Genomic DNA, 14,368 nt, shown 5'->3' on the forward strand with positions numbered 1-14,368 from the left:
TGGAAAGTGAGGAAACCTAACTGTTTGTTGTAAAAAAAAATACATTATCCACGGAAAGTAACCTCTTACTGCTCACTTATAGGGCGGTCATTATTTTGGGTTTGATTGAAGTTTTTATATTATTCTGTAGCTTTCCAGTGGTGTTCCTTATGTATTCACATCAGAACATTGCAATTTTGGTTGAAGTATGTATGTTTTTGTCGTCAAAATGATATTTTCCCAAGCCCTTCCAAATACTTTTTCCCACGCGACATGACCGTAGGTTCTGCATGATGACACACAGTAACTTCAGTAACTTAGATGGCGGTTCCCTGTCAGAAAGGGCTGTCTGATGGCAAGGTAAAGCGGTGAAAATATCGTAAATATTGCATACAGTTAAAGTGATATTGATTTGTTTTAGGTGGCTAAAATGTGTTTTTCTGCTGCTCCCGTCCACCAGACTACATTCACAAAAAACATAATTTTACCTCGCGAACACAGGAGTATACTTTTGTAACCTACAGCACTGCTTTTTGCTAACAGCTGAGTGGGTGTTTCCATTTGAAAATAACGGAAAAGAACACCGATGGCATGCCCTTTAATAGCTGCAAAATACAGCAGGTGCTTACTGAGCTATTTCATTTTGCACTTATTGCTGCTTAATCTGTTGTGTAGACTTGGTCCACCTTTTATTGTACCACCTTTAACCATCATCCTCCACAAGCTCTTTTTGGCCATTTGCATTGTTGTAAAGCTACAACAAGATCCACAAGACATTCAGGCACAATGTGAGTTCAGGGAGTAGATTGATAATGCCGCCCTAGCAGAGGAGATTCTTGTCATGGTAGGTTTTGTCAGCAGAAGAAAAGCCAGTCACCGCGTTCTCTGTGTCGACACAGCATGGTGATTATAGGAGTCTTACTTCGACTGCAGATGCCAAGATTCATTGAGGAATAATCTCCAGGGTAAGCTCATATTCTTCTAATAGACATGTCAGCATAGCAGCGACAGGACAGGTGGTAGACAGCAACGCAAACTGTTTCACTGGACGGCGGCCACGCAACTTACATGCAAGCTGTTGCACGCTGACAGTGAATAACTGCTCCATACACAAAACCATTATTGTGGCGTACTGCATCACTCAAAGGAATTTTTGTGGTTGGCCATAAGGAGTTTTTCCATTTTTCTTTTGGTTCCATTTTTATTTCTTGGCTTATTCATTTCCCCATGTTCATTTCATTTACTCTCAAATGAAAAACCACACTTCTGCTGATGAAAGTTTGGGCCATACACTGCTCCCCTTGGTAAGTGAATTACTAGCCATAAAGACAAATAGCCAGCCGTGGCAGCAGATGCTCTGCTGAGGAATGGTATAGTGTTATTGGATGTTTATTGGAACAAGAGAGAGAGAGAGAGAGAGAAAAGGAGAGGGAGAGAGAGAGAGAGGTTGGAAGGGAAAGGCAGAGTAATTCTGCACAGTTCTGCTCTCTAATCTTCATTTCAGGGCAATTCACCAAGTGGTGGTGATCAATAGCTGATTTCCCTCAACAATGGCTTCATACCAAAGCATTGTTTGATCTTGACACATTATAAAAGCATCAGTGGGGGAAATCTGTTGATCCTTCAGCCAATAATACAATTGATTTAGTAGTGCAGGAGAGTTCAGAGCCTTCACTTACATTTTTGCAATATTGTTTTCTTTGTTTATTTCTTTGAACTCTAAAGGGAAGTCAAGACCAGTGGGCTACCTCTGGGTCTGAGAAGTGAAGCCAATGTTGAAGTGCCTTAAACCTGCATTCTTTGTAATGTTTTTGAGTTAAAAAAAAAAAAATAGCCAGCAGGAGGCGACTCCTCTGGTTGCAAAAAGAAGTCTGATTGTATAGAAGTCTATAAGAAAATGACCCTGCTTTTCAGTTGATGTATTACCTCAGTAAACATTGTAAACATGAGTTTATGGTCTCAATCGCTAGTTTCAAGTCTTCTTCAATACAGCATGATGTTCATTTAGTAAATTATGGTCCCATTTAGAGTCATAGGCGATAAAGCATCGTAGGCTTTAGAGCGTGGATACCTTGTGATTTACAGGTTGTTACCACAGCGTTGTCCGATCTGAGAGTTGTCCGTGTCTTCGTCTTACAACTTTAACCCTTTAACCCACACCCACAGTGTGTTTCCAGTTCATGAAACTTAATTATAACATTTTTGGTGTCCTGAAAATGTCTTATTGAGCGTTCGGTTGCACTTAGCTCCACCCTCTCGTGTCACTTCTGGTTGCAAAAAAACTAAGATAGCGACGGTACAAATGGGTGACGTCATGTTGACTACGTCTACTTCTTATATACAGTCTATGGTCAAGACCCAAACTTTTCAGGGAAAATGAGGAATAATGAAAAATAAACAAGAATGCTTTGATCTACTTCTTGTTACTGTATATGCAATGATAAAGCTACGTTTTGTTTCTCCAGATCTAAAGTTAGAGGCAGGAAGAGTGACAAATTGAGGCATCGAGTATATTTCATTAGACGAATGAGAGAGGAAGTTAATTCCACACCTGCGTCTCACGCCATGAAAAATATCATCCACTTTCCCAAAGTAATTACTCGGATCTGAATCTACTTGAACAAAACAGCCCTCACATTTATAGATTTCAGAATTTGTACTATTGCTCTGCTGTTGCAGGATTGATGGTGTTGGATATGCATATTAGTATTTCTGCTCTGTGGACCAAACAGAGAAGATATCCAAACCCTCATTAATGATTCAAACTGAGCACTGATGAAAAGTAAATTGATCCCTGAGTACAGTTAACTTCCTGCCACTGGACCATGACCAAACAGTCCAGCGGCCAGAGAGGCTTTTTTGACTTAAAATGTTTGACAAGTTATGAATGTTTCACAGGGGGAAATCTCAGCTGAATGTGATTGCTATTTAATGAACACCCGAGTACACCGGGGTGGACTGTGAAACGGCATGTTGAGGAAGCAGTATGCTCGTTTGGGAAGCAATATGCCAGTAAATGCTAAATATTTTAACCGTTTTGGGGACTTTGTGTAGTCTTGATAAAATAACTTTTCTATTTCAAGTGACTTAGGCATGGGTCTTTATGGTTTCTGGACAGTAAATAGAGAACACTGGTTTAAACTGATTTCCATCCAGGTTTTAGGTCCTCAAATGTTCAAAAGTTGTGTTTCCTGATCCAAGAAAACAGTGTTCACTGCAGTTTACAATTAATTAGGTCCTTCTGCATTGAGGACAGCTCAGGAAACACTTCCAGTAACAGAAAGTGAAGACAAAAACGGGAATCATATGTGCCAAAGACCCTCAAAGTAATCACAGAAGAAAATGTTATTTTTAAAAATATTACGATTGACCATTTTCATTGTTTAAAATTAGCACAGATAAATTCCCCAAATAAAAACTTTAGGGCTTTGTATTGGCACGAATCTGTCAATACGATACGTATCATGATACAAGGTCATATATTGCAATTTTTTTAATTTTTAATTTTAGGAAAACTGTCATAGTATAAAGACACACCACCATATGCATAATCTGAGGGGGAAAAAATCATTATGTGAAATGGGGACTAACATCATCACACATGAATACAATTGGACTCATTGGATCCACAAGAGTCATCAGCTTTCCAGTCATACCCAATTTATGCAATTCCAAGACTATTTAGGGACCCCAGTATGCAGAAATATTCAAATACACCATTTTAGAATAGGCGAAAACAACTTACTGCCAGTTAAGAACTGCATGGTTTTTGCCCAAAACTGCATGTGAAGTGTGTGTGAAGAACCCTTTTCATTCACATATCTTGAGGTCAGAGGTCAAGGGGACCCCTTCGAAAACTCTTTCGCAACATGCCAGTATGACGTGGTTGGTTCCAATGGATTCCATATGTTTTCTAGTTTCATATGATGCCAGTACCTTCACTCTAGCGTTAAAACTGAGCCTGCTACAACCTAGTATCACACAACATAATATGGCGTTACTCAAGTGTATCGATATTTTCTTACACCCCTATTCATCATTCGGCCCATTTCATTTTTTTTTTCCGTTTTAGGCAACACACATTATTACATTTATTGTCATTTACAGAAATTGCTACTCAGCCATGACAGTTAAGAAATAAGGCTTCATTCGTGCTGTTCAAAAACCGGATCAAACTAAACCTTTTTGATGGATATAAAATGGTTGCCTCCCAGTGGGTTGACTTGTGTAGGGGAGGATCTGTGTGTCTGTGACATCAAGTGAAAGCTTGTTGATGAATGGGAGAAGATGTGATTTTAGATTTCAACAGACCGTTTTTTCACACTGTATCTACCCTTCGCATACACTGCCTGAGATTGTCGGGGTGAAGGCGGGCTTTATATGAAACCCCAAGCATGATGGAGGGACCACAACCTCCATGCAGTGATCCAAATGGTTGGAGGCTGCTCATTAATATAGATGGGGTTTTTATAGGAATGGCTGTTGGGCTAAATTATTCAGAGGGTTCAGGGAGACATATGGGCTGGCCCCTTCAGTAGCACAGCTAACTGAACACGTAAATACCTACTGTGGGGCAGGTGAAGCAGAGCAACGAGCAGGGAATCTGGTGTGTATGAGAAGAGTAATGGCATGGAGTCTTGACAGTCCTAAATCATGAGCTGTAACAGTGTCACCAGGCTAGCAGCAACCATATACACATACACACAAAACACAATAACCACATTTGTAATCTAATAAAGGCCGGCAGCATGTGTGTGACATCTATGTGTGAATGTGATGCATGCTAATGATTTTGTGACCTGGATCGAGTGGCGGATCTGGAGAAATATTCATGGTGTGGCAACAAGTTTGCATGGAGACTTAAAGAGGTGGCAGAAATATATATAAGCCTATATGTTGATTTAATCACAAACAATTACACTTATCAATATTTGTTTGGAAAACCCCCAAATTAAGATATTTTAACTCAAAAACATTATTTTTTAAAGAAAAAAAGACAAAACCTACATGTCTTTTTCATTGAACATAAGCCTATCACTTATTGTTTATTTTTGAATTAAATTCAATTTACGGATCAGACCAATCTTAGAAGAGTGAGGGATCAGTTTCTGTAAAAATGGGAGCAGAAGAGAACAGCACATCCCTGACTAACGGCAGAGGCCGTAACAGACTCTCTCAGGTACTAAGCTTTGAATGAACACTTTGTCACTGCACTTCTGACTTATGTAGCTGTTTGTTTGGGGCCTGGAGTGAGTGATTTTAGTGCCTTTGAAACTGGGTGCTTTTGTATGCTAAAGTTTGGACATGTTTGTCTGCAGAATGAGCAGTTTCAGAGATGTTGGTAGCTGCAGGCAATCGGGAGACACTCGCAAGCACCGCTGAATATCTGTTTTTTTAGGTTTAATCTGTCCCTCACACAATCGAACACAAGTTACTAATAGGCCTATAACAAAACAGGTTTCAACAAAACAACCGATCGCCACCAGCCATCTGCACTGTTCTATATTTCTACTAGTGGAAGTTTGCAACCCAACACACACATTTAGCAGGAAAAAAAACCGTCAGCATCCGTCATGTGCGGCCGGTATCAGGAGAGGCTGCACAGAAAGCTGCCGGGAGAAAACGGAGCTGCAACCCGGTGCCCGCTGCAACCTGGAACTGCTATCAGCAGCTGTGTGAGTTCGGTCTGGTAACCCTGTGTCCTCTCGCGCATCCTGGTAACCACGCTATGGAGTCTAGGGGTTGGGAGCGTCATCTCTGGCTGCATTCACTTGCACTCGGACGTCGGAGTTTCTCTCTTGTACATTTCTGACCGTTTCCGACAACTCATATTCTACTTTCCACCATCATAGTCTAATAGTTATTGTGAGTGTTTATATTACATTAGGGCTGGGGGCGATTCGTCGATGTAATCATCGTCATTGATTACAAAATTTCGTTGATTTGCCTAACGTGCGTCGGCAAGAATGGCTGCCGCCAGATCAAAGCATGGATTCCCCCTGACAACAAGCTGCAGCTAAATTAACTGTTATAATAATCAGGAATTTAAAAAATAATCTTTAGAATAATCAATAAATTAGTCGTTACATTAATCGATTTATCGATAAAACAATCATTAGATTAATCGATAGAAAAATAATGGTTAGGTGCAACCCTACATTACATACTCACTTCACTGGGCTCTTGAGGTCATTTCTCACAAATATACCTGTATAGACAAACATAAATCAGAGTGTATGTTTACAGGTTACGATTTTATGCATAAATACTGAGCTAACATTATGTGACAGTGACTGTGTTTCCCGAATTTCAGATCAGATTCCTGCTGGAACATGTTCAATTGTGACTATTTCCATTTAGAAGCATTTTTTTTTTTTTTTAATTCACGATGGAAACTCCGGTACACGAGTCTCTGAGCAGTGATTCCCCGACTGCGATGTTGATGCCGATAGCGCAGATGCGGAAGACCGGAAACACTGACCAATCAGAGCAAACTGGGCTTTTTCAGTAGGGCTTGAATAGACAGGCTCTAAAACGATGTTTCAGAGAGAGGGTAAATTTAGGTATATTCAGTTATGAGAAAAATGAAGTGTTTTATGCAATAAAGCATGTAAACATGTTCTAGTAGATACCTAAAAAGTATGAAGGTGAAAATGAACATAATATCTCACCTTTATATCTACAGTTCAACCTTAAATATTGCTCCTCTGTCTGGATGTTCCAGTTAGATGATTATGTGCAAACCAGACAGCGAAGCAGGACAGAAACAGACAGCACAAACAGCTGTGCAGACTGGTTAAAAATAGCAGCGAGAATACTACTAAATTCCTGTCAGGTCATGTACACATTTGATTGACATTTCCTCACAGACAACAGACTTCTGCAAATACAAACACAGACAGTGTGGCTATTACCTGGCTTTTCATCCAACTGGCATGCACTGCACACAAATGCACATAAAGTAGCTCATACACACACACTTGCGCATACTTGGGAGATAAATGATGGGTCTCATCCAGTGATGTGCTCCATTAAGTCATCCTGTCAGTGTGGGCATGCTGTTATTATTGTGCAAAGAGTGATGGTAATGTATACATGATTGTGTCCCTTGTACTGTAACGTGTAAGTCATACTGTGTTGGCAAAATGCACGTAAACTATCAAAAGTAAAAGGACTCATTCTGCAGCAGAATGGAACCTATCAGGGTTATAATATTGGTATATATCGTAGTATTGTATAATTATGCATATCAATGCATTAATGTAAAAGCAGCATTTAAATATTGTGATGAATTAAGTTGACTACTTTTAATTGCTTCATATACTGTGGGGTCAATTCATCATAAAAAAACAGTTCCTATTTTATTAACTGATCACATTTTTGGTATGTAAAATCATCTTCATCTGCAAAGTAACTGAAGTTGTTAAATACATATATTGTAGATAGGGTTGTCAACGTTAACGCGATAATAATGTGTAATAATGTAAAATCGTTTTAACGCCACTAATTTCTTTAACGCAATCGATTTTCCGGAGTCATGACCATTTTCAAAGGGGTCCCTTGACCTCTGACCTCTAAATATGTGATGAAAATGGGTTCTATGGGTACCCACGAGTCTCCTATTTACAGACATGCCCACTTTATGATACTCACATGCAGTTTGGGGCAAGTCATAGTCAAGTCAGCACACTGACACACTCACAGCTGTTGTTGCCTGTTGGGCTTGAGTTTGCCATGTTATGATTTGTACATATTTGTATGCTAAATGCAGTACCTGTGAGGGTTTCTGGACAATAGTTGTCATTGTTTTGTGTTTATTAATTTCAAGTAATAAATATACACATACATTTGCATAAAACAAGCATATTTGGCCACTACCATGTTGATTAGAATATTAAGTACTTGACAAATCTCCTTTTAAGGTACATTTTGAACAGATAATTAATTGCGATTAATCATGGACAATCATGCGATTAATCACGAGTAAATATTCTAATCAATTGACAGCCCTAATTGTATATTATACATATATAATACTTCCCTCTGTGACGTAGTGGAGTAGAGGTATAAACTAGCATCAAATAGAATTACTGAAGAAAAATACAAGCACCTCAAAATTGTACTTAAATACAGTACTTGAGTAAATGTACTTACATTCTTCTATTGGTATACAAATGTATTCAAGTGTGTTTTATATTGTAGTCAGCTTGTATTTTGAAACTTTGGGGAACTGTTTCAGGGGGTTCAGTTTTGAAGAATTTCCAACAACAAATGATAATTATATTCATGAATTACCTCAAGATCTTATTATCACGTCCATTTATATAATTCCAACCTTGAAAAACCGGTGAGAGCTTTAAGTTTGTTGCTTGCACAAACTTGTAGACTGTGTTTGTCTCTGCAGCTTTAAAGAGGGAGCCTTGCTGATGGAATATTTATCTCTCCTCAATAGGGTTCCATTATGCTGTCATGCAGTTAGTTAAGATTATTTGAGGTCCAGGAAGAGGCTGCTATTAAGCATAATGACTTTCTCCCTGGGTGATTTAAGTGTGTTTGTAGTACATATGTGCTCATTTGAATTTCAATTATCAGATTCCAGTGTGGAGGCTTTATCCATCTGATTGTTTGATGGAGCATGTCCATAAACTCTTCAACTTGTTGGGAATAATCACAATAAAGTTGCTGTACACATATAATGTATGCTAAAATATTGCACGTCATCTTAAGATACTCAAGCCCTTTAAACATTCATAAAGAAGCAGGCTGATGCTCTTGTTCAAACAAATTGAACAAGCATTGCTTCCTGGGGGACTTGGGACATGCATTAACGGATAATGCCTTTCCTTCAAGACGAACTGCTTGAGTAACTAATTCTTGTGACTATTATCAGGGTGTTGATGTCTTGTTTCCTCTATTTGCTGCTTTTAACCCCAAAAATATTCCCGTCAGGCTACATACACTACTTTAACAACATAGTTGCAATGTCCAAAATACACGTTTCATGATTTAAACACCGTGGACGGCCATCTGTAATGACTCTGTGCTGTAGCATGGCACTTTCGATTTGGAGGCTGCTGATCTATCACACACATCTGTCCCGCTGCCTCCAGGTGGCTGAAGAGAGAGAGAGAGAGAGAGAGAGAGAGATACGGATGACATGATTTACTATTATTCTTTAGCTCTGTGCAGTGTGTTTCACTGACATTTCTGTTATACTCACATTAAATATTTAGTTATAGATGCTGATTTAAATGCATCCACGGGTTGGAGTGTGTTAAATGTAAATTATTTACATTAGCATTTCCCATAGGGTTTTATAATTACTATGATTTTATAGTATTTTTAGTTGCTTTTAACTTATGTCAGGAAGTAATTTGTTTTTGTATTAATTTTATTTTGACACTTTTAATCGTATGTTTCTTATGTAAATTGACTTAACGTTGTATTGTGATTGTTTTGCCCTTGTTGTGAACCTTATTTTCTCCAGATATTTAGTTCATGTTTGTTGATAGAACAATGATGAATCATGGAGTGATGTGCCAGAACAACCCTTTCTCCTAGAAATAACATTTATATACTTCTAATTTATTTTCCCAATTACGCTGTGGTGAAGCGTACAGCTAGATTAAAGCATATGCCATCAAGAATCTGTTGAGTGCCCACACAAATATTTTCATTGGTCGCGCCAGTGTGTCAAACCGCGCCCTGTACTCCTCCTCGAGCGACATCACAACCATAAAACATACCGGTAATTCAAAATGAAGAGAACTAATGATTGTTTTACGTCAAGAAAAATGCTGCAGTGCCCGTTACAGCTGTTCCCGGCCCTGAACGGTCCAGCCTAGACCCGACATCATCTCCACCGCCTGTCTCCCCAGTCCTCGGTAAAATGCCTAATCCTGATTAGAGGCGCCGGATTCATTTTACAAGTGAGGAGAGTAAAAAGAGTACATGTGCATGTGTGTGTGAGACACTACTGTACGTTTAATAACACAAAGCAACTTTACCGGGAATTTCTTCTCTGCTCAGATGATCGCCAAACAGGTGATCTACTCTGAGCACATCTCTCTCTCTAACTTGACCACTCACTCGCTACGCACACATTACATTACGCTACTCTTATACCAACGTAATATGTAAACGTGGATACGTGACGGTACCGTAGGTAGACTGTTAATCTCACTATCGACACATCCAGGGGACCCACTTTATTTTTTCCCTGCTAATGTTACATTGTGAATAACAGATCCATGTTGAAATCGGCAGGACGAAAGCTTAACGGGAGGTGCCATCGATTCATATTATGATGCATTCAGGCTCTATTCAGTTAACATGAGTGTTGGGATATGATAAATTCTAACGTTATCATGATGTGTTCAAATGTAAAATGTAGTTTTTGGCGAGAAACTTGAATAAATCCAGTTGTTTGAAGGAGATGTTTTCACAATCTATAAAATTGATAATAGAGAGGGAATTATGACCTGTTTAACTTCCTAAAAAGAACAGTATGCAAACAGTAATAAAGGAGTGTAGGTTGAAGTACATGTTTTTTATTGTTTTACTTTTGTTTTTCACCGTGGTATCAATTTGGTATCGAGGATCGTGGAATTTCACTGGTATTGGTATCAACTACTAAATTTCTGTTATTATTACATCCCTAGTGTAGGCCTATATGGGAAATGACAAAACGTTTAAAAAGTATTATTGCGCCACCTAAATGATGTGCTGGTGCACCTAAATGAAAAAGTTAGGCGCACCAGTGCAACCAATGTAAAGATTTTGTCTGGAGCCCTGTCTTGGCTTTTTTCCTGTATTAAACCAAGATCAGTCAGGAACAGACCGGGTTGTCAGACTTTATTTGTAGGGCATCGTCTAAGAACAGATTGTCATCTAAGATACCTAAACGTCACATTGGAATGAACCTTTCATTTGTTTGCATCTCTTCTTCCAAATACCTAACAGATGGGCATTTTACCATCAGGAGTATCTCAAACACAGGAAGAGCTAAATGACATACATAGGACGTTCTAGGCTGATTTTGATTTACCATAGAGGAATAATATGTCCTTACACTGTTCAATTATGCAGATTGGTCACAAGGGTGTTTTTAACTCTATTCAATTTACTTTTTAGTTTTCAGTTAAGTTTTGAGCAATAGCACTGTTCTGAACGTGTATTAGTATCAACTAATTGAATTGATCATCTTTAGCGACACAAAGTTTGCTGCACATATCCAGCTCTCCTTAAAAACAAACTAATTGGCCTAATGTGTTTACAAGTAGAATATATTTCACACAAGACTGGTATTATTTCTTCAAAACCTGGATGGATGCTGCATTGTAACAGTCTGTTCTGAAAACACTCTGGGCCATTGATAACCTTTCAAACTGTTGTGTGTAGTTCAGTTGTGCCTGTGGCGATGAACAGATTGATTTCATGACAGACATTTTGTACCACAGTGCTGAACCACCAGAATCCTTTATGTGCTGGCTTTATAATGAGGTTCACTGTACGCTCACAGCCAGTGTCGAAGGTTAACCTTAGGCGTTTGACATTTTGTTGTATGTTACAGTTCAATGCTACTTTCCCATCAGATAATTGTCATCCTGGAGAAAGGACACGGTGAAGACAGCAAGCCACCCCTTGAGAAGATTATTTCATAGTGATTATTACATTTTTGTGACTAGTCAAGGGAGGTCCCAAAAAAAAATCCTGCTACAGGTTCGCTGCAATGGGCCACAAAACAGTGTATAGGTTGTCTCTGTGATTTATTGTGCTACCTGGGAAAGTTTCCCCCTTGCAGTCTTTTGTTTTATTTTTCCTTCTTAAGAAGTTTGTACAAAAGTAGGTTAAAGTAGGTTACATGCAGTGTGATAGAGGCATTTCAGAGTGATGAATACAATGCAAAAACTTAAATAAATGAATAAAGTAGTATAGTTTGTAATACGGATGTATTTTGGGATGTGGAACCTAATATTTTTACTCAAAATCTATACATTATATCTTCTTTATATCATGAGAATTCACAGCCCTACATAGCAAAGAGGTAGTTCCAACTTGGCCTAGTTTCATTCCTTTTGTCATTAGAGCTTTGCAGCCTTCTTGCTCCATCACTCTCAGTAAACTCCTGTCTAGTTCCAACATTAGTTGACAGAAGCTGCATCAGTCACACAGAGAGAGACACATGTGCATGAAGTTAAGATTAATGGAACACCGCATGCAGCTGTTAGGACGATCATAGTGTTTGAGAAAAAAGGGGACAACCATAGGGTGTTTGACTACAAAGAGACAGGAAAATGGTGTTTTTGACCTCATTCGTTCAGCACATTGTACTTTATGATGCACCACAATCCATCCAGTGTCAATTTTCTGTAACCGCTTATCCTATTCAAGGTCGCGGGGGGCTGGAGCCGATCCCAGCTGACATTGGGCGAATGTAGGGTACACCCTGGACAGGTTGCTAGACTATCACAGGGCTGACACATAGTGACAGACAACCATTCATGCTCACATTCATACCTAGGGCAATTAAGAATCAACAAAACCATTCAGACCGGGCATTAACATGCGTCCTGAGTGATCCAATCACAAGTGGACAGCTTTAAGTACGTCCTCACCTGGCATTAGAATGCGTCTCTATGCGTTTCCAGTGACCACTTGTGATCGGATCTCACTTCCCCGCTTCCTTGCTCTATGTGCAAATAAACCTGCAGTAAACACATGGCAATACAGCAGAAGTTGTGATGTAATATTACATGAATGTCAGTAGTAATATCCTACATATTTGTGAATTCTGCCACATTTATTATTCCTTTTATTAACCTTTGCATGCCTAGTCTGATGAGTCAGTAGATATGTAGCCTATAGATAAGATATATTTTAATAAAATACAGTTGTACCGACAGGATATAAACTGGAAAAACAAAGTTCGGAAACTTGGGTTTGGTTGATTATTTCTCTGTTGTTACAATATTAATTGGCATTGTATTTTACATCGTTGGAAAGCCTGTTTATTTACCTTCGCAATGATGTCCAACTTGTAAGGATCATGCATTTGTGGGATGAGCAACACAGCTGATTATGTGGGTAGCGCCCAAGAATAATTTGCCAAAATGCTTCGTCAATGGTAAACAGTGTATTCTCCTGTTGGTATTGACTTGTTTTGAGTTGTTTTTGGATTGGATGATTGAACTCTCTATCAGTAACAAGGAACAAACAAGACATATTGGTTATTTTACACTTTATTCATTTAACACACCGTCAGGAGCCTCAGTAGCGGTGGAAGATCCATACGCAGCCACAACAGCCTGGCACCTCCTCCTCATGCTGGTCACCAACCTGGTCACATGTTTCTGTGGGATGGCGTTCCATTCCTCAACCAGGATTGGTTGCAGGTCAGCCAACGTGGTTGTGTTGGTCACTCTAACACGTACAGCACGCCCAAGCTGATCCCACAAGTGTTGAATTGGGTTGAGGTCTGGACTCTTGGCAGGCCGTTCCATTCTCTCTACTCCCACATTGTGGAGGTAGTCTGTGATAACCATGGCTCTGTGGGGGGGAGTGTTGTTTCTTGGAGGATGAAGTTAGGTCCCAGATTGTGGAGATATTAGATCGCCACTGGCTGCAGAATCTCATCCCGATATCTCCCTGCATTGAGATGGCCTTCAATGATGACAAGCCTTGTTTTGCCAGTGAGGGAGATGCCCCGCCACACCATGACACTGCCCCCACCAAAAGCTCATCGGTTCAACAATCAGCATAGCGTTCTCCATGTCGTCATCATACTTTGACCCTGCCATCCAACTTTGGCAGACAGAACCTGGACTCATCACTAAACATGACATTCCCCCACATGTTCAGGTTCCATTGTCTGTGTTGTTGACACCAGCGCAAATGGGCCTGAAAGTGAAGGGCAGTCATTGCAGGCTTCCTGGTAGCGTTATGAGAATACATTGTTTACCATTGGCAGAGCATTTTGGCAAATTTTTCTTGGGCGCTTCAAATGCATGATCCTTACAAGTTGGACATCATTGCGAAGGTAAATAAACAGGCTTTCCAACGATGTAAAATACAATGACCATTAGCATTGTAACAACAGAGAAATAATCCACCAAACACAAGTTTCCGAACTTTGTTTTTCCAGTATAGTAGAGCACAGAAGCTGTTTCCATGCCGCGAGGCAGACAAGCGCTCACGTCTGCCTTGTCTGTTCACCTGAGGAGCGCAGTGAGACACCGCGGATCCAAGCCGTTCTTTATGTGGCCCAGGAGATCGGATCTCAATGCGTCCTCAAGAAGTGTTGAGTGCGTTCACACCTATACTTAGAGCTGTCCACTTGTGATTGGATCACTCAGGAAACATGTTATCTGAACAGGGCCACAGTCATTGG

Source organism: Sebastes fasciatus, chromosome 8 (genome assembly GCF_043250625.1).
Source record: "Sebastes fasciatus isolate fSebFas1 chromosome 8, fSebFas1.pri, whole genome shotgun sequence".
Taxonomy (NCBI): Eukaryota; Metazoa; Chordata; class Actinopteri; order Perciformes; family Sebastidae; genus Sebastes; species Sebastes fasciatus.